The following is a 24,272-nucleotide window of genomic DNA, read 5'->3' as shown; positions in this document are numbered from 1 at the left end:
ATTATAAAATGAGGAGATGCCAGACGACAGTCCTTTACTTTCATAAATGACAGTAGGCTCGGAAATGTAGAAAGTTGAAAAATATAAACCAGTAGTATTCATAAAGTTAAACAGTATATTATTTAGCACCATATAGTGGTGACCCAATAGAATGCAACAATTTTGAAGCATTCCCACTAAGTGTCTCAGAGAGTGGCTAGCAAAAACACACTGGAGCAGCGAACAAGAGTGGCTCGTGTGAGAAGCTAACAAAAGCTAGGAAGCAAAGCAGAGGGAGACAAGCGGCGACTCAGCGATGACCACCTGCAGTCCTCAGATGTTCGAGGTAAGCGTCGGTCAACCGACATGAGATGCAAGCACCACTGGAAGTTAACCAAGTTCGCAAAGTTCTTCTCCTTCAAGTATCCGTAGTAGAAAAATGGCAGCGAAGGCGCGGCACGACCTATGTGACATATTTAGCAATTACTAAACCTATAAGTATATAAAAAAAATGTACATTGATGTTATAGAACATATTATTAAAAAAGTGGGGTTTTAGAATTAATTAATCATTACATCACCACTAGATGGCGCTAAATAGTTCACACTGTTACTTTACAAATTAATTTCCGAGAGCAACTTACCTGTGTGCGACCACCTTTCCACCACTATGGTTCCCAAAATTAAAAGTCCCTGTTCATGGCTGAGCAGTCACTTGGAGGTTACATTTGCTGTCTCTTGACCTGGTCATCCTTACATTGATAAATAAAGGTCAAAGAAATAAATGAAATATAGGTTTTTAAGGGATTTTCTATCCTAGTTGGATTGATTTTTTCACCTTGCGTGTCTGACTTGGTTTGCAAGAATGTGAGTGAGAATTATAGTGGACATAAAGGTTCAAAAAGGCCCAATCAACAAGCCTCCCTAGGCACTAATAACTCACGTCACAACACTGGCTTTCCCAATGGCTTTCTCCTATTGTCCATCTCTGTGTCAAATGAGCATACATGAGTATTACCAAGGTAGAAAAATAGATGGTTGGAAATGACTTGTGTCATGCTAGAAAGGTCCTTAACGGTTGTGCATGGCCTGATAAAGTGAGTGTCAGGCTGTTGGCTCAGCGCAGATCTCGGAACAGATCCAATCTCAGGTGTCTGATGCTGTTGGCTGTGCGAGTGTGACGCTTGCTCACTCTCGCTCGTTTTTCTGGCTAAAGGCGTCTGTGTGACCCAGTAATGTCTGTCTGTGTCACGCACGGTGGGCTGCGCTGGACCAGGCAGGTGGATTACAGGGTTTTTTGGGGTAAGTAATACAAAACAAAACAGAGGATGACAGGCAGGAAGGAAGGAAGGAAGGCGAGATTTAGGCTTACGTCACCCAAAATCAAAAGTTGGCTTTTAACTTGGATTGGTTTTGTGGTTTAGTATCCCAGATTGCTTCTGTGATGGAGTTGGGGAGCTGCGGTGTCATTGTATTTTACTTATAAAATGTACTGCAAAAGCTCTAAAGGCAATTTTTTTTGATTATTTTAATCAACAGATTGTGTGAAGTTTAGTGGAAAGCGTTTGTTGGTATTACAAAATTGACTTTGGTGAGAGGCGGGGTACACCATGGATTGGTCGCCACTCGCCAGGACACATAGACAAACAACCATTTCGACTCCAATTCACATCTAAGGACAAATTGTAGTCTTCAATGAACTTAACACATGTTTTGGGTCTCTGGAATTAATACTTACTACTGTTGGAAAATACTAGAACTACAATATAAAATCTCTGACCAAGTCGGGAGTCTCTAACCAAAGCCACTCACTGACGTGCATGGTGTGCTACAGTTACAAACATGGCCATTCTTAATGGCATGCCATGATGAAAGTGAATGGTTGTGATAGACAGCCAGAGAATCAGCCCAGCTGCTATAAAATAGCTAGCATTGGCACTTTAAACAAGCCAACCTTAGCCACAGCTGTGACATTGGTAGCATGGCTTATTTCTAATGGTGTGTTACTATAACATGAAACTGTATTGGTTTTATCTTTTATTTTCTTTGGAATGTAAAATCAATTACAATTTGAAATGAGGTGATAAGTGGACCAGCAAGCAGTAATGATGCTAATTCTGCTTGCTTCTAAAGCCACTCAGCTGCCTGAGGTCCCTTCTCTCTGTTTCTGTTAGCTAGACTTATGATCATTTGTTAGCTATTATATGTTCCAAATAGTTTTAGCCAAACTCCTGTAGCCCAAGCTAACTGGTCAATGTAAGGCTTTGGAGGTGTGCTGGTGATAGGTTGTTCTTCTTCTGGACATTATTTCCTCTTAGGGAAAACCATAAGGGCTAAACCTAGTTAGCGTTCTAGGCTATAATATATAACTAACAGAAAACAGGAGCCAAATGCATGATGGGGACATTTCCCTGCAACCTTAACTAAAAGGTTGTTTCAGGACAATCCTTCCTTTTTAATCTTCCGCAAATAAGACGTTTTGAAGACTGCTTTTAAATATAGACTCAACCAAATCTTCTCTATGCTTCTATAGGGGAGAATCTTTTCATCCTGGGAAGTCGACGTGAACTCACTAAATGGAGGAAATGATGTCAGCGGCGGCAGAATTGAGGGCACGGAGCGACGATGAAGACCCATCCAAAACCTGAGTGAGCTGCTTATCACTTATTTGACACACACGCGCGCACACAAAGGCAGTCAGTCATCGATAATGAAGCACAAGCATGACAATAACGTTTCTCATTTTTACAGCCTTTCCCAAAAGGCAGCACAGAAATATCCTATGAAAGTCTGGTCGTCGCTCCGATTGGTGTGCATTTCCAATTACAGGTTACAACCACCACACAGACGAAATATTTCAAAACAAAACAAAGATGGGCACAGACTGGTCACAGAGGACGGAGATATTAAGTAGCAAATAATATTGTTCCTGTCAACTTGCTTTAGATCTATGAGCAAACTAAAATCAGGAGAACGTACAGTAGCTAGCTTGTTGCTAGCTTAGCTGGTAACAGAGCATAACAACAAGCCGATAACAGCATAGCATTATTTTACAGATAATGCAAGTACCTTGATCACTTTGGAATGGACGGTGTGGCCTGTCCATTTTTGAGGGTTTTGATTGATTCAGGGGGCAACCACACGGCTTTATCTTTCTGATAGGAACATTTGAAAAGTTACTTTGATGTATCAACAACTTACATAATTGTACCTGTGAGTGTAACTATATCCCTGCAATTTGTTGTTGCACAGATGTGTACAACACTTCTCCATCCACAGTAGCATCCTCCAGGAGAGGGATTGTGGGTGGGTAGAGGGTTTGATTTAAGAAGCATTTATGCAACAACAACAAAAAAAAACTAAAAACAATACTGCACAATAGAAGTGAGATTAAACATCCAAGCATTCTTTGAGCACTTCTCCGAACACCTTTTTTCCCAGACAAATTAGACACGGCTCGGTGGCTCAGAACGGCTTTCACTCTAGGGAAATCATCAGCAGACAATGGGCTCGCCGTCTTTTGTTTTATGTCCTGAAGAAGAAGAAAGAAGAGCGTTTGGAGACTTGTTGTTGTTTTCCAAAAACTGTGAGTCACTTCCTCGAGGGGTCCGAGCCGAGAGTAACAGAGAGCTCACCGGAGTGCCGTTGCGCGGGGATGATGATGATGATGACATCCTGAAGATGACGGATGGATGCCGCCTAACGTGGGAGATGGGAGCGTGTCCGGGCTGATGGCCGGCCTGCTGGGAGCCCTTTACCACAGCCTCATTAAACATACCACAAGTCCATATCTTGCTGCTTGAACTGTATGTACATGATAGTCGCTGCTCTATTAGGCAGCTCTTAAGTCTACAGCAGTTGTGGGTCCTAACTGTAATTGAAGATTTGAATTGAAGGCAAACAAGCAAACTAGGTTGATTTCCCACCAAAAAAGTAAATTGGGGCACCTGTACATCAAGGTACCAATGTACGTATTTAAAGCATGTGGTAGAGATATTTTAAGCTATGCCAAAAATAATAATTACAGTCTCCATATTGTAGATTTTCACATCTTGCAGGTGGGTTTGGAAAACACTAACAGTATTCAGCACAGCTACAATAAAAGAGATGGAGGAGGCTTGGGGCGTCCTTTACAGTAGCTCATTCCTGGTGTGAGATTTAAAAAGGTCTAATTTGCATATGAGTGGAGAGGTGAGCAAGCTGGCGGGAAAGGTGGCACTGGACCTTGTCATCCAGAAACAGCTGATGCTTTTTTGTTTGTTCAGATTTTGCAGCTTTTCTTTTTTCTTTTCTGACTGAATAAGGTAGCACAGTGTGCTAGTGGTTCGCGCATCTGCCTTACAATTGTGAGGTTCGGCATTTGAATCTGGTCCTGGCCTTCCTATGTGGAGTTTTCAGGTTCTCTTTGAGCTTGCGGGGGTTCTAAAATCATGCATATTGCTTTCATTGAAGACTTGAAATTTTGTATAGATGTAAATGTGAGTGTAAATGTTTGTTTGTCTGTGCCCTGTGATTGGCTGGGGACCAATCCAAGGTGTACCCCATTTGTAACACCATGTAACATTTATCTTGCTATTGTATTGGATGTTGTGGTCAAGGGGCAGATGGTTTACACTGGTCAATCCAGTCTTTCTCCCTCTTGGGGGTGTTCTCATAAATATGGTCTTAAATACTGTTATATTTTCTATATAAGCTACAGTATACATCACACCAGTGGGCTCAAAACTCACCACTGATTAAATCAAAAAACACACATAAAATTCCAGCTGAAAAGACTTGGGAATATTTTTTTTCCTCTAAGAAACGGCCAGCTCGGCCATAACGTCTGCAGTTTATTAGATGTATTTTTATGTGCTTTGAAGGCTAGGGTGGCTCCCGGCACCAGTGGCGTTATTATTTTTCTTGGGATATTGTCTCGTAGAAGCTGTAATTCAAAGCCAGTTAGGCTGTCTCTAAACCAGTGGCTATGATGGGGATATATGTCACAGCTTATACTACTATAAGCTACGAAGTAGCCGAAATATTTTCCTCAAAGTGCATTCCCATTGACATCCGTTGATTGACCCACAGTCTTACAGTAATCCAAGCCTGATCCGTAATTTGACTTTATAAACCGTGCTAAGGTCAAGTCTACCGATCCCATAGGAGGCCAAGCAGTACACACCATACAAACAAAAGTAACATAGTACTACAAAACAATATTAGTATTTGCAGTAGCACTAGTACTGTAGCTTAAGTGGTAATGTCCTCACATGTCGCAGCATACCGCTTGTGCCACCACTTTTACCCGAGAAGGACTGAATGATATGTACAGTCACGAGTCCTTTCACGTGAATAGAGTTCACACTGGGGAGAATTGGGACACTGTCATTAAAATAACAATGACACGTCCGATATAACTGTTCTGAAATGTCACTATTAATTCAAATGTTGACATGACGGGAGGCGGCCTATTCTTGCAGAAGGTTATCATTCCCTTGCATGGATTCAAGGCATGTCCCATCTGATCGAGCATAATTAACAAGCACGGATAAAAGCAAGTCCCCCCGAGGGAGATGTCCACTCACAAGATACTTGATTAAATGGAATTGTATAAAAGGATAAATTGTGAGTTGCATGGTCTCAACAGTTCCACGGGCACGGTCATCTGCTATAAAACATTCATTAAAACAAATGGATCACTCGGTGTCCATCCGTCACGTCGCCCATGCGGGGGGCTGATGTCCGCCCGCGGGGTGAAGTGTGATTGCATTTCTTCATGCTAATTGGCTCCTTCTGTCAGCTCGCGCTCACCTTCCAAACCCAGGTCTGATTTGCAGCCCTGACAAAGTACCACAGAGGTCAGGACTTCTGAAGACAGTTTTTGATCCACAAACTTCATCAGTATGCATAGATGCCAACAAGCGCCAACAAATATCTTCCCTCTGACATGCTGTGTGAATAAAAGCTTGGATTCTAAGCCTGAGTTAGGTTCAGTATTAGACTTTAATTAATGGTAATTAAAGTCTAATACTGAACCTAACTCACTAACAATAACCTCTTAAGCCTTAGTATAACCCTTACTCATTTGACTCCATTTGACTGGAACCCCCTAACCTTCACCCTAACCCACACTTTTATCATAACCCTAAATCATTACCTTAATCCAGTAACTAACTTTAACCAGAACCTACTAACCCCGCCCCACCAATCCTTACCCACTGAACTTGACCATAACCCATAAATGCAACTGTGACCCCCACAACCCTAACACCAACACTCTAACCATAAACCTAGGGTTTAATCCAAGCCATAACCCCATCAACCTTCCATTAACCCAGTAACCCAACAATACATCAACCCTAAATCGAACATAACACTAGAAACCTAACCCCAACCTGTTAACATTAACACACTGAGCCTAAACCTTTACCTTAACCAATGTAACCCCAACCCACTATGTCTAACCATCACCCTTAATCCATTAACATTAACCGAGCAAACCCGTAAACCCAAGCCACTAATTCTAACTGTAACCCGGTAAACCTTTTACCTTAACTTACTTACACATTAACGCTAACCCTATAATGCTTTAACTCTTTCCTGAACCAACAAACAGTGACACCAAACCGAACCCCCAACCCACTAACCGTAACTATTAAAAAATAACCTCCTAACCTAACACACTGACCCTAACCAACTAAACTTGACTATAATACCAACATATTTAAAACAACAAACCATCATCGTATTCAAGTAAATGAGGAGAATGCACTGAAAACTGAGAACATTTTGGGCTATTGACTGAAAATAATAAAACTGTGAGCAAATAATAATTTAAGCAGTGTTCCATAAAGGATTGCGTGCAACCACTGAAGCACTTGAATATCCATTTTATAGCTCTAACATAAGCTAGTATTCTTTTTTATTTATGGGTCAATAGCTTCCATCTTTTTGGCCAATTTGATGTTATTAAATGCAAACTGGCACAGTGTGTAAAATAAATGCTCACTTTTAATAAGGAGCGATGCTACAGTGAAACACATTAATGATTTTATACAAGCCCACTAATTGCTTTGTTGTCTTCCTTTGCATTGGAGGCTTTTAAGCACACCACCTGTGGTACTCTTGCTGATTACCTTTCTGCTAATCGTTTCAATAGTAACACAATAGCGGATGTATACTTTTTCATAAGTGTCCATCTATATCTGTGTGTGTGTACGTGTGCGTGTGCGTGTGCGTGTGTGCACGGAAAGCCATTAGGTATTAATGGTAAAATGACGCCAGGGAGGCTTTTTGGGCCATTTAGCTCTGGATCAATAATGTGAACGTTGGGATTCTCCACATCTCACTTTAGGCTTACGTCCCATCAATGCGTTTTTTTTTTTTTTGTGGTGGACGGCAAAAGTGCAGTGCGGGTTCAAGCAGGCGTTTTGATCAAGCTGATTGGGGGAGAGAGGGTGTCTATTAGGGTATTGATCAGTGACTCATTCTGCTTGAGATCATAAGCCAAACAGAGTGACACCGAGAAGACAAAAGGGAATTGATGGACAAGGAGTGCATGTACGCATTATGAGAGTGCAACATGAGGTTAGCCCATTTTTTAAATACATCCTGTTTCATTAAATAACAAGCTTTTATTTTTGAAAACCCTACCTTTTACCTCAATAAATGCATACACATCTAAATGTTTTCATTTGGTTATATTCACAGCTTTTCTCCTAGCATCTTTTACTTCCTTCCTGCAGAGTTGATACCATCCTTCCTTTCATTCAGACCCACTTTTTACAGACCAAAACTTTAGAGAATATAAAGACAATGGCTTTTTAAAAAAAAATACATTCAATTTGGACATCAGATTGTTGGTAGAAAAAACCCTGAGATTATTTGTCAAGGCTATCGCCCTACCCCAACCGGGAATTTATTTATTTTCAAGCATCTGTCAAGATCTTAACGTCTTTTAGCCTCTCCTCAACCTCCTGCCCCAGCCCCTGCTGAGCCCCTCTCATGTGCCCCCCCCCCCCCTCCCCCTCACACACCTTCTTCCACCTTTCCCACCCATCACAGATGTGACAGGAATGAGAATGCAAGCCCATCCTCCCTTCCCCTCTTCCCTCCCTCTCTCCCATCCATACCTGACTGCTCGCCTCCAAGGACACAGACAAAGACATCCGCCTGATAACGGGAGCCATCTCACCACCTGCCTGCCTGTTGGCTGTTTGTGCCCCATTGAACGGCCGTCACCACCGGCAGAGATGCTTCAACGCTGAAAAACGGTCCCCCGTTGTTGCCAGTGACAAACGTGGGGAAGAAAATGCATGCAGATAATTGGGTTGCATCAATATGACTGCCGAATTATCAGCAAATTATAAAATGTCACCTCTTATTAAACATGAAGGAATCTGTGTAATGGAAATAAAATGGTCATTTTGGAAATGAGTCACCCGATCCAGCAGACTGAAGATTTCTGTCATCAACTTTTGTCTTCTTAAGGACGTTCCAAATGGTTGTAGGCTACTGCATGAATCACTGCTCTCTGGGTTTTCATGTTGGTTATACATATACTGTAATAAGTGTAAATGTAGTCATCTGAGGGGAAAAATCCCAAATTTAAAGATGAGCACACATATTTGGCGCTATCTATTGTTTAAAATTCTATGTTCTAGGCAGTGGCTTTCTGGCATGTGTGATATGAGCGGCGACAAATGAGGCATGACATGACCTGTTAAACATTGGTTATTGTATGGGAATTGTGAAACCACCCTCTGTCATAATACAGGCAGAGATGCATGGTGACGCACCGTTCCATATGCACGTTACCGTGTCAATGATAAATGTCAGTCCTATCTGTAGTATGATCTTTTTTAAAAAAAAATTATAACAGCCTGCACCTAGTTGGTCAATATAGTCAGACTGTTGGTCCCAACCTTAACACACAACACGCCCATAACAAACAAAAATTCAACCCCCACAGAACCGAAACATGACAAAAACACATACACAACTACTACTACTATTAAGAAACAATAACTACGTTAACAACAAACACATCATTCCTAACACTATTTGACATAACGCCATTGTGCGGATGTTTGGAAGTGCATCTTCAGCTCATGCTGTAGTGTAAAGCCCTTTTCACACTGCACTTAGTAGCACAACCCATTTATTGTATACTGTAATGTAGTGAAGAGCAGGCACCACGTAATGGAGTGTTCTGGGCAGCGCGGAACAAGGTGTTATCTTCTCAGGTGAATATCACATCGAGATACCGAAACGAAATGTAGATCTCATGATCCTATTGATGTCAAACCCAAAGGTTTTTGTTTACCCTATAAAATTACGGAATTGTCCCATATTTTGGTGGTAGGGGGTAGTGTAGTATATTTAAGTGTGAGAAAGCCTAACATTTCTATCTTTATTTACAGATGGTGTTAACGTGAACCCCACAACCATAGATCGTGTTACTGCACCTGTTTCGTGCTTCTTATCAGATGATGTGTGGCTTCACCAGCATCACATAGGAAGTTATTTGTGCTGGGGAAGGACAAAACCAATAGAGAGGTGATTAAGAATGTGAATGGAATGTCACACCTAATGGATACAGAGCTGGTCAGAGACAGAAATGGGAAAAGACAAGCTGGGGGAAGAGGAAAATGCAAGAAAATGTGGTTTATATATGTTTATATATGTGTGTGGGTGTTGACATGAGGGGGCATGTGGAGAAATTGCGCTGCGCTGCTCTCGGATTCTCCAATTTGAGGTGTAATTACCCCAGAAAATGACGGGCAAGCAGACCGGACGAAAGCCTTTCGAGGCTCATTCCCTCCTTATACACCGATGCTTCTGTATGACACCGAGAGGAAACATTCACAACGATAAAACGCTCACTAACTACCAGCCGGGCTCGCACGACGCCGTTAAGTTGTGACGCGAGTGTGTCGTAACTGTATGTAAAGATTACGCCGTTGTAAATTGGTGCAATTGTGGGACAGGCAGAGGTTGTAAACGGACCAAACGGTGCAACTGGGGTTGTAAAAGGGAAGCAAAATGAGCAGTAAATGTACAGAAACTTGCGATGGGAAGCTTAGCTGGGAAATTGGACACTCTCAGTGAGAATCTCTTAACATACTATAACGTATTGGCCGAGGAAGAACGCGAGCTTGATGTTGATAATGTGGACATCCAGGATTATTTCCTGCTTTTTGTTGACCACACATTTTGCCATCATTTCTCAGTCCTGAACTCACACTTAGTTGCCATGTTATAAGGGGAATGGACGGCCGTGACGCACACTTAACATTCGCTTGAAGATTGACTTTGCTGTGGGGAACGCGGGCCCGTGCTCGGCGGTAGATCCTAATGGATTATTAAAGTGTATTGTGCTGACATTGACACAATGTGTGTAAGCAGCTGGATTCGCACACTGATGGACTCCATAAGTGAAATTACATTACGACCAGAGTGATGTCAGCCCTTTCTGCGGTGTCAGGTATTCACTCAGTGTGAATGATCGCCGATCGCAGGGAAAATACTAAATGATTTACACTATAGTAATGTACTCTTTATCCTGTTTCATGCTTTTCACATTTTGGGGTTTAAATATCAGGAGCATTGTGCAAGAAGTACATGTTGCCATATACATACAGTATATTCGCATTTTGTCCCCTATGGAGGGAGAATGTCTTGTCTGAGGCATATTGGTAGCTGGGCAGCCCCATGTGCATCTTTGAGAGGCAATCAAGATGTTTCCCATTCTGACATGTTTGCACTTCCTACCACCTGGCAACTCATCACCTTGCCCAGGGTAAAGAAAAGCTTTAAAGCTCTCTGGACGATCATTTGGTTTGGCTTTTTTTATTTACCTCGATGTCAATTGAGAGGCGGGATATTATGGAGGCATAGCTGTTTGTTTGTTTGTATGCTTGATTGGTTTGTTAGTGCACCACAAAAACAAAAATGTATTTTGGAGGGATGGTTGGTTGGTCAGTTTTTCTTTCATGGTTGGTTTCTTTCATGGTTGGTTACTTGGTGAGTCGTTTAGATTTTTTTGCGTTGGTTGCAATTTTATTGAGAGTCAGTAATTTGGTTGGTTTGTTACTTTTTTGTTTTGTTGTTTATTGGTGTATTTGGTGGGTAGGTTTTGTGTGTGTGTGTGGGGGGGGGAATATTTAGTGGGTTAGTTTACTTTGTTTTAATTTTATTGTTCTTTTTTGGCAGTAGGTTGCTTGGTTAGTTTTTGTTTTTTGGTCATCAGTTGGCAAATTACTTAAAAAAAATGTCTTTCATTTTTTATTATTTTTTTTAATATGATAGGTTCTTCATTAGTCAGTTTTAGGATTGGTTAGTTCATTTTATTTTAAGTTTGGTGAGTTTGTTGGTGAGTTAGTCTTTTGGTTATTAGTTTAGATGTATTTTTGGTTGCTTGCTTTTTCTGTTTGTCAGTTAATTGCTGAGTTAGGTTGTGTTTTGGTTGGTAATTGTTTTTTTTTATTGGCGGTTTAATTCTTGCACTTTTTGGTTGGTTTGTTGCTGTTTTTTATTTCTTACTTCAAGGGGAAGACAAGAATGAGCAGTGATAAATCCAACTGAGGTGCAGTGGAGAGAAAAAATCTCTTTATTTTAGCTGATTACATGGTTTGTTATATGGTTGATTGCAGAAATGCAATAATAAAATCGTATTACAATAATACTCTTTTAATTGCTTCACTTAGCGGCATTAAAGTTGGTGAGTGGAATGAATGCCATGGGGTAAGAATAGAAAATGTAATCAGATGGAGGTTAAAAGCTAAAAAAAAGTGAGGGAAGAAGAAGGTAGTTTGGCTTTAGAGAAGGTCACGCTGTAAAAGATGTCTGCTTGGGTTTGACAATGTAGACACAAATGACACCCAAGTGAATGTTAAACCCTCAGCTCGGCTGCGTGAGACAACGTTATAGGCACCTTAAGTGCACCATGGGAGTTGCAGATAGATTTTTCTAAATCACATAAACCACCACCTTTGGGCTCTATATTTTTAACAGTAAAACACTGTTAAGAGTGGTCCTGTCATCACAAGTTTAGTCACATTTTATCAATGAAATTACGTACTGCCCTCTCACCTTCCGCCATTAACATCACAGCATCATGTTTCCCCCTCTTTTGCATCAGCATTATCTCAATTATCTCTTTATCTCCTCACCCGTCGCCGCCTGTTTATCTGTCACTTTTCTCGCCACTGTTGTCGCACTTTGGCAAAGGTCTCGCTAATGTGAAGCGACACATGAAATATAGCTAATTGGATGCTGTGCCACCTCGAAGCTCAACGAAACAACACAGTTGTTTGTAGAAATGGCAAGAGCAGGCTCTCATGCTAAGGATCGGATAGGAGACAGTACGGTGCTAAAATGGAGCACTTTGCTAAAATGGAGCACTTTGAAACCGCCATCCACTTCAATAGTAGGTGTCCATGTGTATGTGCATTGATTGTATTTTCACTCATGGAGGCAGCACTTCATCAGGGACCCAGCTATTTGTACAAAGTGTGACTGATCACTTCTGCAAACAGTGAACAAAACATTAAGTAAGGATTATCAGCACATTTAAAGCATTTTTTAAAGGCAAGAATTTGGACTCAGGAACAAATGATTTTGATCAGACATTTTGGTTTCAAAGTCAAAGGAGGAAATGAATGGTCCAGGTTAGGTAGTCGTTTTGTATGCAGTGCATTGATCCACTGCATTGCCACTATGCAAAAACTTTAAAGAATCCCTTTATCCTATAAACGTTTACCCCTTTGACCTCAACTCTAAAGATGAATTCCCGGAGACCAAGGCTTTGTAATGTGCTGCCGTGGCCATTTTGTCATCCAGCATTTTAGAATCCTTATATCCGGGCAGGTGAATATGAATGAATATTACTCTCCAAGGGGCTGCTGCTCGAGCCTCTTTCAGAAATGAGGTCTGACAACGTCTGCGGGCGTAATTGTATAATTGCCGGGGGCATCGGTGGAAGAGATGCTTGCAGAAGCTGCCCTCCTGCCCCCTCAGTGGGAAATCAAATACACTTAATGGACAGAGGAAGCATTACGAGTGTAATGGAACAAGATGCAACTAATCACCGCCGTTAGATGTCAGCGGGCCTTTCCATGAAAGGAAGGTGAACTTGGTATTCCATGTGCTGTCCGCCAATCAAAAGCCACACAAAACTGTACCTTTGGAAAAACATGCTGGATAATTCCTATGCATGATCCACAATTCATACTCAAATCTTTGCAATTGATTGACGACCGGTCTGGAGTGTACCCCAACTCTCCTCCGGAATCAGCTGGGATAAGGTCCAGCTCACATGTGGCGCAAATAAGGACATGAGCCAAAAAAATTGCACGGATGGCTGTTGTCCAAGTCACAGCTTGTGTAAGAGTGATTACCGTGTCCGATTTATTCCCTTCCCTAAACCCTCAAACAACTACGAAGAATGTCTGCGCTGGATCAAACTTTGTGGAAGACCACACGACCAGTTGAATTTCTCCAAAATTACCAGAAAAGTGTCTGCACTAAGGTAATCTTCTCCATCGTTGTTTTTAGCCAAAGGCTAACAATAGCTCCGGGTAGCTAATCGTCCACGCGTTTGTTGGCTTACTATTTATTATTAATGCCAACAAAACGTTGAAACTATGAGGCAATATACATTCATTCTTACCCTGCTTGACAATAACTATGTCCAAAAATTCGACAATCAGTCAAAGTGAGTGAGGTGACTGTCTTTTTCTGACTTCTGCAGCAGTGATGTGTATATCCTTTGTTTTGGGGCAAAATTGTATGGTGAGGGAGTGAAGATAGTAAGATACCCTTCACTAAAAAAAGTAAAGCCTCCTCTGCTTGCTTCAAAAAGAAATATCGGCGTCCTGAAAATACCTGACCGAGAAATCACAAAGAAGATCTGACAACTTTGCCATTACTGTGGATGCATCTTGACCGGTAAATGACGGAGGGGGCTGCTTGTCGCATTTGGTGGGTGTGCCACGGTAAGGTCAATTGACTGGCAACCAGTCCAGGGCGTATCCTGCCTCTAGGCCAGTGGTGTCAAACTCCGGTCCTGCAGGTTTTGGATGTTTGCCTTCTCCAACACAGCTGATACGTATAAGCCTGATAACGATCCTGTTGATTGGAATCAGTTTGGAAACCTCCAAAACCCGCAGGACTGCGGCCCTCGCGGACCGGAGTTTGACACTTACGCTCTAGGCCAAAGTCAGCTGTAATAGGCTCCAGTTCGCCCGTGGCTCTAATAAGGACACGTGCTATAGAAAATGGATGTATGGATTGTCCAAGTCGACCGCAATCTTAATGGCTCCAGAGTGCACGACTTGTGGATCTAGTTCAGCCTTCGATCGAGGTCGGCAGAGTGAGCTTCAACCACAGACCAGATCTAGTTTCACTGGAAATGGGTGGTAAGTCTTAAAGGGCTGCCTCAAGGTGATAGGCTTTCTGGTTTCTGCAGAATTCTAGGGAAGTATTACCAAATTATTGCTTGCATGACTTTTCTTTGGGTACGTTGGCCTCCCACATTCCAAAAAACAGGCGTGTTAGTTCACCGGAGCCGCTGAACTTCACACTTCTGTCTGGGTATTACGTTATAAACTGACACAGTCCCAGTCCCGTGTCTGTTAGGCTTCTGAGACCACCTCCAAAGCCTAAAAAAAATGCACACTAGTCTCCCACCCCTTTCCGTGTTTGTGCCTTCGCGCAGAACAACACAGCAAAAAGCTATCGTTTACTCTCCCTTTGTTCAAACTGTCTTGTGTGTGACATTCCCACTTGACCGTATTGTGTAAAGCTAACACCCCTCCTCTTCTTCTCCTCCTCAATGGTGCTACAGTCATATATTAAGAATAAATAATGAAGAAACTCATCAGAGGAGACTTTGCATATAGATAGCCTACTTAAGCCGGAAGCAGCCATTAACGCAAGTTGCGGGGAGGGAGCGTCGGGTAATTAGAGTGGATCGCCTTGCCTCCTTGAGCGTGTGTGTGTGTGTGTGTGACTAATAGAGAGGCCGGACCGACAGAAGGAGGACACGGTACACAAAAAGGACAGAGGAAGTCATTTCTCACTTACCCAACTCAAACGGGGAAAACCAGAGCATTCAATAAATGTGGGGAGAGTATGCAAGCAAAGGGAGGATTACACAAACAAAGTTTCAATTACTCTTGAGTACACGCTTACGACAACATATACATCATAGCCCCCCCCCCCATACACAGCATCCTCCGGGTAGCCCATGCCATCATGCAGGTCCACATACAGCTCAGCTACATTTAAAAAAAAAAAGGCCAACTGTTATGTAACAGTGGGATTGATTTACTTGGAAATTTGGTCACCACAGTCGAACTTGGCATTGGTTTAGTAGTAAGAAGCAATGAGGCTAGGCCCCTAAAGACAGGCTAATTTTAGCAAGAGAGAAAATAGAGTGTAAAAAGTGTTATCATTTTCAATTTTTTAGGGTACTTAAAAAAAAAAAATCACAGACTCGCTATTTGAGGATACGCAGCGTTGGGGGGACTCGATGTTTTTTGTGTCATTATAACTTCATCTTGAGCTCCACAGTTAATTATACAAGAGCAGGTCATTAAAGACAGGATATATTAAATAATGTTAGGGAGTTGGCACCATCCATCAAACCTCCAGCAGTCTGTGTCTGGTTCATCAGGGTGGAAGTCGAGCCCATCAATAAAAAATCAGCGTGTTGCAGGAAAACTTAGTCTATTGCTTCATTATAATTTGCAGCAAGATTGTTGAATATGTATGAAACTTTTTCCTCAACGGGCTTACGTGTAATCAAAATGAGGTTAGCTTGGCATAGCAATGTTGTTAACGTAGTGATACACACTTTTCTACGAATAGAAAGGGGATTCAAAGCTAATGTGACAATGTTTCAAGGCCTACATAGGATGTATGAAACACTTTAAAATGTTTAGACGAGATATGTCACCCAGCCATCCATTACTATTCGAACCATTTTTCTTCAATAAATAAGTATTGCCTAAAATGCTTTCCCATTCAATTTTCAAGTAAAATGATCAACCAAGTGTTAGTTAGTTTCGGTCCCAAATAAATGTAATGGTAAAGTTTAACCAGTAATATAATTAGTAGGCAAACAACACAATTTTACAATTTTTTTTGTGTGACAGTGATACATTAAAAAAAACTCTTCTTCTTAATTCTTAGCAAATTCACTGTCACTCCTATCTCATGACCTTTTTCAGTGGACTTGTCATGGAAGTAACTCGGGTGCAAAAGATGCAACTGGCCTCTATTTCAAAGGTCACTCTCCTTGGTTGACGGCGAGGACATCTTGCTATTATTCCGCATCTTTGACCCTCTCCAAATGGACACTGCAATCAGTTTCAATAGACACACAAAAACTAAAATGGGAATCAGTGAAGCACAGGCCGCAAAGACTGAAACAATAGGACAACATCTCTGGGACAAATTTGTTTTTGAAGAATCCCTTGAAAAGAGCTCAAATGAACCCAAAATGTCAGCTTCAATCCAAAATGGACGACTTCAACAGAGGATATGTTTCATCATATATTTGTTTGCTTTTTAATGCTAGAGCATATAAAATACTTTGATGCAGCTTATGACATGAAGAGGTGACTTAAAGCAATGGTAGTTGTTACAAATAACGGCCAGCATGTGGCAGCAGAGTACAAGAGATCAACCAGGGCCATGTTGAAAAAAAGCTAATTCACCCACAGTTCTAAACAGATAATGCAGAAACTTAGCTATATTCTAATGCTAACTGCTGCAAAGCAGAAACAGATAGAACAATACTTTTTTTCCCCCGATGAAAGAAGAGACTCTAATCTTTCTTTTGGTAGGTTTCATGTTTTTATAGCAATGGAACACAATATTCTGTGGGCCTTGCAAAATCTGTCAAAATCCAGTAAAACAGCCGGGAGTGAAGGGGGGTTGCTTCAGTGAAAATGGCTGCGAGTGAATGAGTCCTTTGTGTATGGTATTGACGCGGCATGTGGGGGTTCAAGTTGCATCAGGAATTTCCGGCTTCTGACGTATCAGAGGTTTAATAATGACGGATGTATTGAAAGTGATTGACATCGCCGGGCATCTAATGATCTGAACAGGGCAAGGCTGCAACGGCGAGTGAACGCGCATTTTGCTTCAGTGACGGGTAGTGGAAGTGTCTGTCGGGGGACCTAGGCAGCAAAAAGGAAAGAAAGTGCTGACATGCGAGTGCACCCCCTTTTTTTTTTCTTTTTTTTTACACCTCCAATAGCTTCATAACAATTGAGAATAGATGACCTGCGATAAACCCTCTCTCTCTCTTTTGGTGAGCTCCTTAATGGAATTGCGCCTGTCCCAAGTCGCTGTGGTCTATCGACTACTTTTGTCGGTGAAAGCCGAGCCACCTTGAGAGGAGAATGCACCGGCAGATTGATGGGACTTGGGAAAAGCAGCCACAGGACAAATCTTCCACCTCACTGCAGGATAGGAGAGAAGGCAACCTAATGCCGCCATGTTATCAGAAAGAAAAAAAAACATACTACATACGTGGTTCCCCCCCCTATTCGCCTTAGCAAATAATAAAGCTGGATTTTGACGGTGTGCAGGGACTTGTCCAACGCTGTGTTGTACAAGAGGTCAAGAGGCAGACGACAGGCCGATAAGATGCTTATCCGACTGGTGAGGCTGCGCTGCCTTATCTCTCTTCAAAGGTCCTCTTGGCCGGCGGCCAATCTGACAATGAGGAAAGCTCAACGGGGAGCTAATTGATTCCCGACATGTCACTTTTTCTTTTTTTTTTCTTGCGACCTGGAAGCTGTCTTTTTGCTAACGTGATTGAAACGTCGTCTGTATCTTTCGCCGCATCTGGATGACATAAAACCTTCCTGGTTGTAATTACCTCTTTCAAGGGCAGTATGTTTTGGTTTAGAAGGCCACAGATTGTTTAGCCATCTTTGAGGAGAAACAGGGCTGCTGTAGGAGCTCCTCATGGTGCAAATTACACTTATCATGACCAACTAGGCATTTAACGGGAAATCATATTTGTGTTAAAAATTGTTCAGTATGGTACAGAGGCCTACTGAACACAACATATGAGGTAAGGAAGGAAGTGTCACAGCCACATGATTACTCTAAACAAATACAGTGCTGCTCATTATAATTTATAATTATAATCGTAATTAATCGCATGACTTCACTAGTTAACTCACGATTAAACACAAATTTTATATCTGTTCAAAATGTACAGGAAAAAAATCTAGGTTTTAATAGAAATAGTTAAAATAAATGTTTGACGTTTATAGTCGTCAATGGCAGTGACTGATTTAAAAATAAGAAGAAAAGATTAAAAAATTTGGAGCATCAGGCGATTAAAATTCTAATCATAATTAATCGCATGACTTCAATAGTTAACTCACAATTAATCACAAATTTTAGAACTGCGTTAATTTTTTGTGATTAATCAATGAGTTAACACTTTAACTTTGACAGCACTAATTTATTTATTTATTGTTTCTATTTATAAATTGTATTTGAATTAAATTACATTTTTAATTAATTTAATATATACAAATTATTCTCTCTTGATTGCAGTCGTGAAACTGGGATCATATAAATGAATTTGCTGGATTAATACAGTTCATCATTCAGCAGGTATTCCGAAAACATTCCAATGTCACTTAACTCATTCACTGCCATTGACGGCTATAGACGTCAAAAATTAAAAAAATTAGTTTAAATTTTTTTCCCCACTTTTGTTAACAAGAGTATGAAAACCTAGAACCTAGTCATGCAATTAATTATGATTAAAAATTTTAATCACCTGACGCCCCTAATTTTTAATAATACATTTTTTAATCGCGTCAGGCCGTAATTTTTTTTTATTGTAATGAATCGCATGACTTCAATAGTTAACTCACAATTAATCACTAATTTTATATCCGTTTAAAATGTACAATATTTTTTTCCCCTAGGTTTTCATACTCTTGTTAACAAAAGTGGAAAAAATGTTATACTACTAGAAATAGTTTAAATATATTTTGGACGTCTATAGCCGTCAATGGCAGTGAATGAGTTAATGAAACCATGAGGGCATCTATTCAATATAGCCAATGTTATGGTGGTGGTGGTGGGGGGGGGGGGGTCACCTTGTGCTTCTGGTAAGAAGTCCCATAAATGGTGATTCATTGTGTTTTGTGCCAGCCTTTCAAAAAAAAAAAAAAGAAGCTCATTGAGCTAATGCAACCCTGCCGAGCAGAGTCTTTTCTGCGTTATTAAGCCAATCCATCAGTTTGGTAAATGACGTCATATGTTCATCTGTCACCAGCCTTCTTGCTTCTCAGACTCACCACCACAACACCCGCTGATACTGGAAATAAGGCAGATTAGGAAGGTGAGGGGTTCTATTAGCCGAGATCCAGGAAGTCCGTCAGCTTGTATAAATACGGATATATTTCAATGGAGAAAATTTGCATATTAAGTGGATTAAACTAGACAGTGATGAATGCCATTAGCTGAAAGCTAAGATTCGAATGCATGTGCTTATGAAGTAAATTGAAACATCAATTATGTGAAAATTACACATTTTTAGTAGTAGTTAAATGAAAACTTGAACTGCATTTTGTCAAAGGTTGGGATTTAGTAATTTCAAAGAAATTATAATCCATATCCTGATATGATAGTCAGTTGGTATCGAACCATCAAATGTACTAAAATGTGGTCCAAGCGAGGTTTGAACCCAGGTTCTCCGTGGTGACATGCAAATGCTCTTAACAACTGAGCTAACTTGACTTTGATCATTTCAGTGAAATTATAATGCATTTCCTGATATGATAGTCAGTTGGTATACATGTACTGCATATCACTTAATATAACGGCAGTGGATATATTTGCAATGTACAGTCGGAGGTGGGATTCGAACCTGCAACCTCCGGGTTAACGGACAATGCACTTTACCAACTGCACCACCGGGCAGTATCAGACAACTGGCAATGATGATCGCTGTATGTCGTTCGAAAAAGTTCAATGTCAGTCACATTGAAAATGAATGGGGGGAAAGTTCAATAAGCAAGTGGAAATTTGAATGGTGTAAATTGGAAGTATTATGTGGGAGTTGTTTCACGGCAAAAAAGTGAGGAGAATAAAAATCACAATAACATATGTGGGAATGCTTCAGCATTCACACAATTAAAATGTTAGTCAAGGTACCCCTCAATTTTAATCCCTTGTACAAAAATTGACTACTTCACTGAATTATTATTTTTGGTTTCTACCTGGATGGATGATGAAACCTGTTGATTGTCTCATTAGCGGTACATTCTCTCTATTTTTGCAACCCCCCCCCCCCCCCCCCCCCACACACACACACACACACTCACAATACTGCACATATCTCTTCTATTTCTAATTATCTCTGTCTCATTATTCGGCATAAAGATACCATCCAGCGCCTAATGAGAGAAGAGACAAATGTTTCTTTTGGGAGGGGGGGGGGGGGGGGGAATAGGTGTGCGGTGAGGAGCGCCGTGAGGGTGGTGCAGAGAGACGGATGGTCCGTTTCAACGGGATCCATGCTTCTCTTTATCGATCCTCCGGTGCGACTTTGGCCGCCTGATGAGGTGTATCCATAACGACCTTAAGCTCCTCCAAGTCAACAGATGTTGCTAGCGCAGCGAACCGCGTGCATTTCAATAGTCCAGCTGCCGTTTATTGCCTTGTAGCCGGGGCTCTCAGCAATCCGTCTTACTTTGCGCAATTCTTTCAGACGTCAGTGTGTGTGTGCGCACACAAGCTCCCCTCTGAGCAGCCATATTTGTTTTTTATTGTTCGGTCTAGCGGGGCAACTTTCCGCTACGGTGCCCACACAGCATTGAGTAAGCATCTGGAATAAGTCACAGCCCCGCTAATGGAAATCCATTTAGCCTCGGTGTGATGTAAGCGTCGTCGGCGCAGGGGAGGCAGAACGACATGCCGGCTTCCTTTGAGCCTGGCAAGGACACACAAGGTGAAAAATCGACAAAAAGCAAGCGCATCAAGCACTTTCTTTACTAATGATCTTGTTCAGGGTTGCAGAAATTCTGCATTGTTAATCACTAACAGACTGGACGCATTTTTTTTTTTTTATCAGCAATGGATTGTTTGAAATAGGGTGAAAGGCAACCCCATTGACAGGATATCAAGAATGAACTGAATGACACTCGGCTATTTGAACCACTACAACAATGGCCAGAAACATATATATTGGTGTTTTAAATAGTCAAAATGTTGTTAAATGTTGAACGATGTCGCCGTGAGCTGTTATTGAGAACGGTTAGGTGTATATCTTCTAAACTACACACTCGAAGGATGAAAAACTTTTTGGGGCGAATTTTGGCCCCTTTTTCGAATTTCTAGCGTTTCCATTCAGTTTCATTTGTGCATTTCTTGAACATTTTAATAATAATGGGCGGATGGAAACCCCCACTAATAAACGGGCAACTCAACTGCCATGTCTGATTTCCATTGGTTAATTTTCATTACATTTTTGTTTATTATTACGCGTCAAATTCAAATTACGGTATTTATGTGACCACTGTGAGTTTTTCTTCCGTTAACCAACAATTTTGTACACGTTTGTCGGTGCAGCTGCTTCCCCCTTTTGATGACAGTAAACGACCGCCGGCTCCCCATCTTGTCAGCTTTTCTTTTCACGCTAACATTTGGTCTTATCAATTCCCTCGCAATTCATTGCCCTTCGTCCGGCATCTTTTCATTTTCGCGTCCTTGTCTGCTTGATGGTATTGAAACGTCCAACCCAAGGACGGTGTGACGGCAATTAGACGAGACAGATGACAAAGCTTTTATGCTATCTGGCTACCCCGAATGAGGAAAAAAAAATGAGATCCACCCACGAAGTGTTTCCATTTAAATTCAATAAGCTTTGCCTGTATTTGAAACTTTGATGATGGACAGTCATGCTAAGTGACGTGTGAATTGCCGCATAGTGACAGCTTTTGACGAAAAGGGGGTGTGGGAAGTTATAGGGTGGGTGGACACCTGGTTTATTGGCGTCCAGATGCTTCGACCCGACATGGGGTCGTTGAGAGTCACAGTGGGAGTTGCTCTTCCTCAAAGCCAGACATCATTAGAGCAGCCTGTGTTCCTAAATTTATGCTAACAAGGCTCACAACACAGGCCACCATAAAACCAGTTTAATACCAGGAAACACCTGCTGATGCCGTACGGTTTTAAAGGCTGTTTGGAAGAAGTGAATCTATCAATGGAATTAGTGTAATTAAATGTACTAGGAAATAATGCTACAAGCCCCTGTGGGAATGTGTAAAAAAATTAAAGTTTTCCAACGCAACAGACAGCAGCAAAATGTTCTTAAAAGGGGCATGTGTGTATTATTTAGTGCTATCTAGCGCCGGCGAGTGTGACGAACAAGAACGAGCTGAGGCAGCTGGCAAGAACTAGCTGGAGCGGCTAGCAAGAGCAGCTAGCAAGAACTAGCTAGATCGCCTAACGAGCAGCAAGGCTAGCGGGAGAATTTAGCAAAAGCTAGCGAGGGCAAAGCGGCGGGAGCCAAGATTATGGGACTCGACGACGACCTGCAGGTCCCAGCTGTGGAAAGTAAGCAGCGGTCGACCCATCGGGTCCAACACGAGCTGCAAGCACCACCGGAGGCTAAATACATTTGTGAAGTTCTTCTCTTTCGGGTACGAGAGATGGTGGCGAAAAATGTTAGCCTACTGTAGGGCACAGCGCGACGTATACAGTATAATTAGCGATTACTAGACTGACAATTTTTATTATATATATATATATATAGTTGATGTGTTCGAACATATTTTTTTTGCATGTTATTGAAATTATTATAATATTTTATAATTAATTATTAGTTCACCACTAGATGGTGCTAAATAATACACACCGTTTCTAACACTTAATATTGTGTATGAATTCCTACTCGTCAAATCTCAGCATTCTGATCAATATTGCGACAGATAAGAGATCCTCATCATTTCATTATATATACTTTTTGTGACATTTTTGTCTGGTTTCGTCATGAGCTTTTTCCAATGTAAAATGCTGTACAGCTCACTAAGTTAGGACAGATTTTTATCTTAATATCACAACAATCAATATGGCATTATCACATCACATTGAGTGTCTAAACATAATTCCTTAAATTACTGAAAGTCAGAAATAAAAAATGTGATGGACCAGTGAACAGCGTCAAACACCGATAGCGTCTGTGCTCGAGGCTGTGCCCATCGAGACTTCCATGTGGGCACTTTTAATCATAGAGATGGACTGTTTCGTTCCTCTGGGCCCCTTGAGGCCTTTAGTTGTCTTCACTGTGTACCTTGTAACAAATAATGGACTGAAGATGGCCCCCAGAGGCCCTTCAAGACATAATAAAACACACCACAAAAGTTAAAATTAAATAAATTACTGCAACAAAAGAAAAAGTGCTACTTCTGTCCAGGTATGCATCCGCATCCCAAATTAAACATAGAGTAGCCTAAAAGATTTCAGACAGTGCTGTTTCACATGGACAGCAAGGAAACAAGGTTGACAGTGCGGTACTGCCATCTGGTGGTTACTGGAAACAAGCACCACGACAGGAAAGGGAATCTGTAAACTTTTTTTTGTCCTCCTTAACTGCTCAGAAACAGTCGGGGTAGACACTCTTAAATACTAAAGGGTTCTCATATTTCTGGATGTGCTCTGTCGAACTATGCTGCCTCTTACAGGTCAGTCTTGATACTACACACTGTTCTGATCTGAATATATGACTGGATAGCCGATAGGCCAAGACTTTTGAAGGCACGAGGCCGCCATATTGCTCCTCCCAAGAAACTCTTTCTCGGCATACGATCCTACAGTACTGAATTTGGAGAACATTTGTTACTTAGTAGAAAAGAGTATAATTTATGATATTTTAAATGTGTTAAACATAAACAAGAGGACTTTAGACATTTTACAACCTGCCTTAAATACATATATAAATTATATGCTTAATGATGTTTACTGTAATTCAACAAGATGCCTCTGCCAAATATTATATTGGAGTCTAAGGAACAGAGCGATAAAAGAAAAATGGGGTCTTCATAGCAGCATATACCATCCACAAAAAATAGTGGCCGCTTCGTCACAAACCCGCCGGCCCTATACTAACTAGTAACTACCTACAAACTTTATATGTCTAATCTGTACGTATACCGTATAGTTTATGTAATCTGCACGCTAGATGGGAGGAGCAAAATGGCTGTCCTGTCGCTTCAACGGTTTGTATGGGCTAGTGGCTATCCAGTCATATATTCAGATTAGTA

At 41.2% G+C, this 24,272-nt stretch overlaps 1 protein-coding gene across 1 annotated transcript in view; it reads left to right on the top strand.

Annotated features, from left to right (window-relative positions):
* The first annotated feature begins 23 nt into the window (after positions 1-23).
* Positions 24-24,272, top strand: part of chrnb4 (cholinergic receptor, nicotinic, beta 4 (neuronal)) — a 54,134-nt gene continuing 29,885 nt past the window's right edge. Inside the window, exons 1-2 of the mRNA XM_086070555.1 lie at positions 24-325; positions 2,513-2,627. The gene's annotated coding sequence lies outside the window, so the exon portion shown is untranslated. The remainder of the gene's footprint in view (positions 326-2,512; positions 2,628-24,272) is intronic.

Source organism: Leptonotus elevatus, chromosome 3 (genome assembly GCF_054856555.1).
Source record: "Leptonotus elevatus isolate MCC_2025b chromosome 3, RoL_Lele_1.0, whole genome shotgun sequence".
NCBI classification, from domain to species: Eukaryota; Metazoa; Chordata; class Actinopteri; order Syngnathiformes; family Syngnathidae; genus Leptonotus; species Leptonotus elevatus.
The sequence above is the reverse complement of the archived record's forward strand: the minus strand, read 5'-3'. Positions and strand labels throughout refer to the sequence as shown.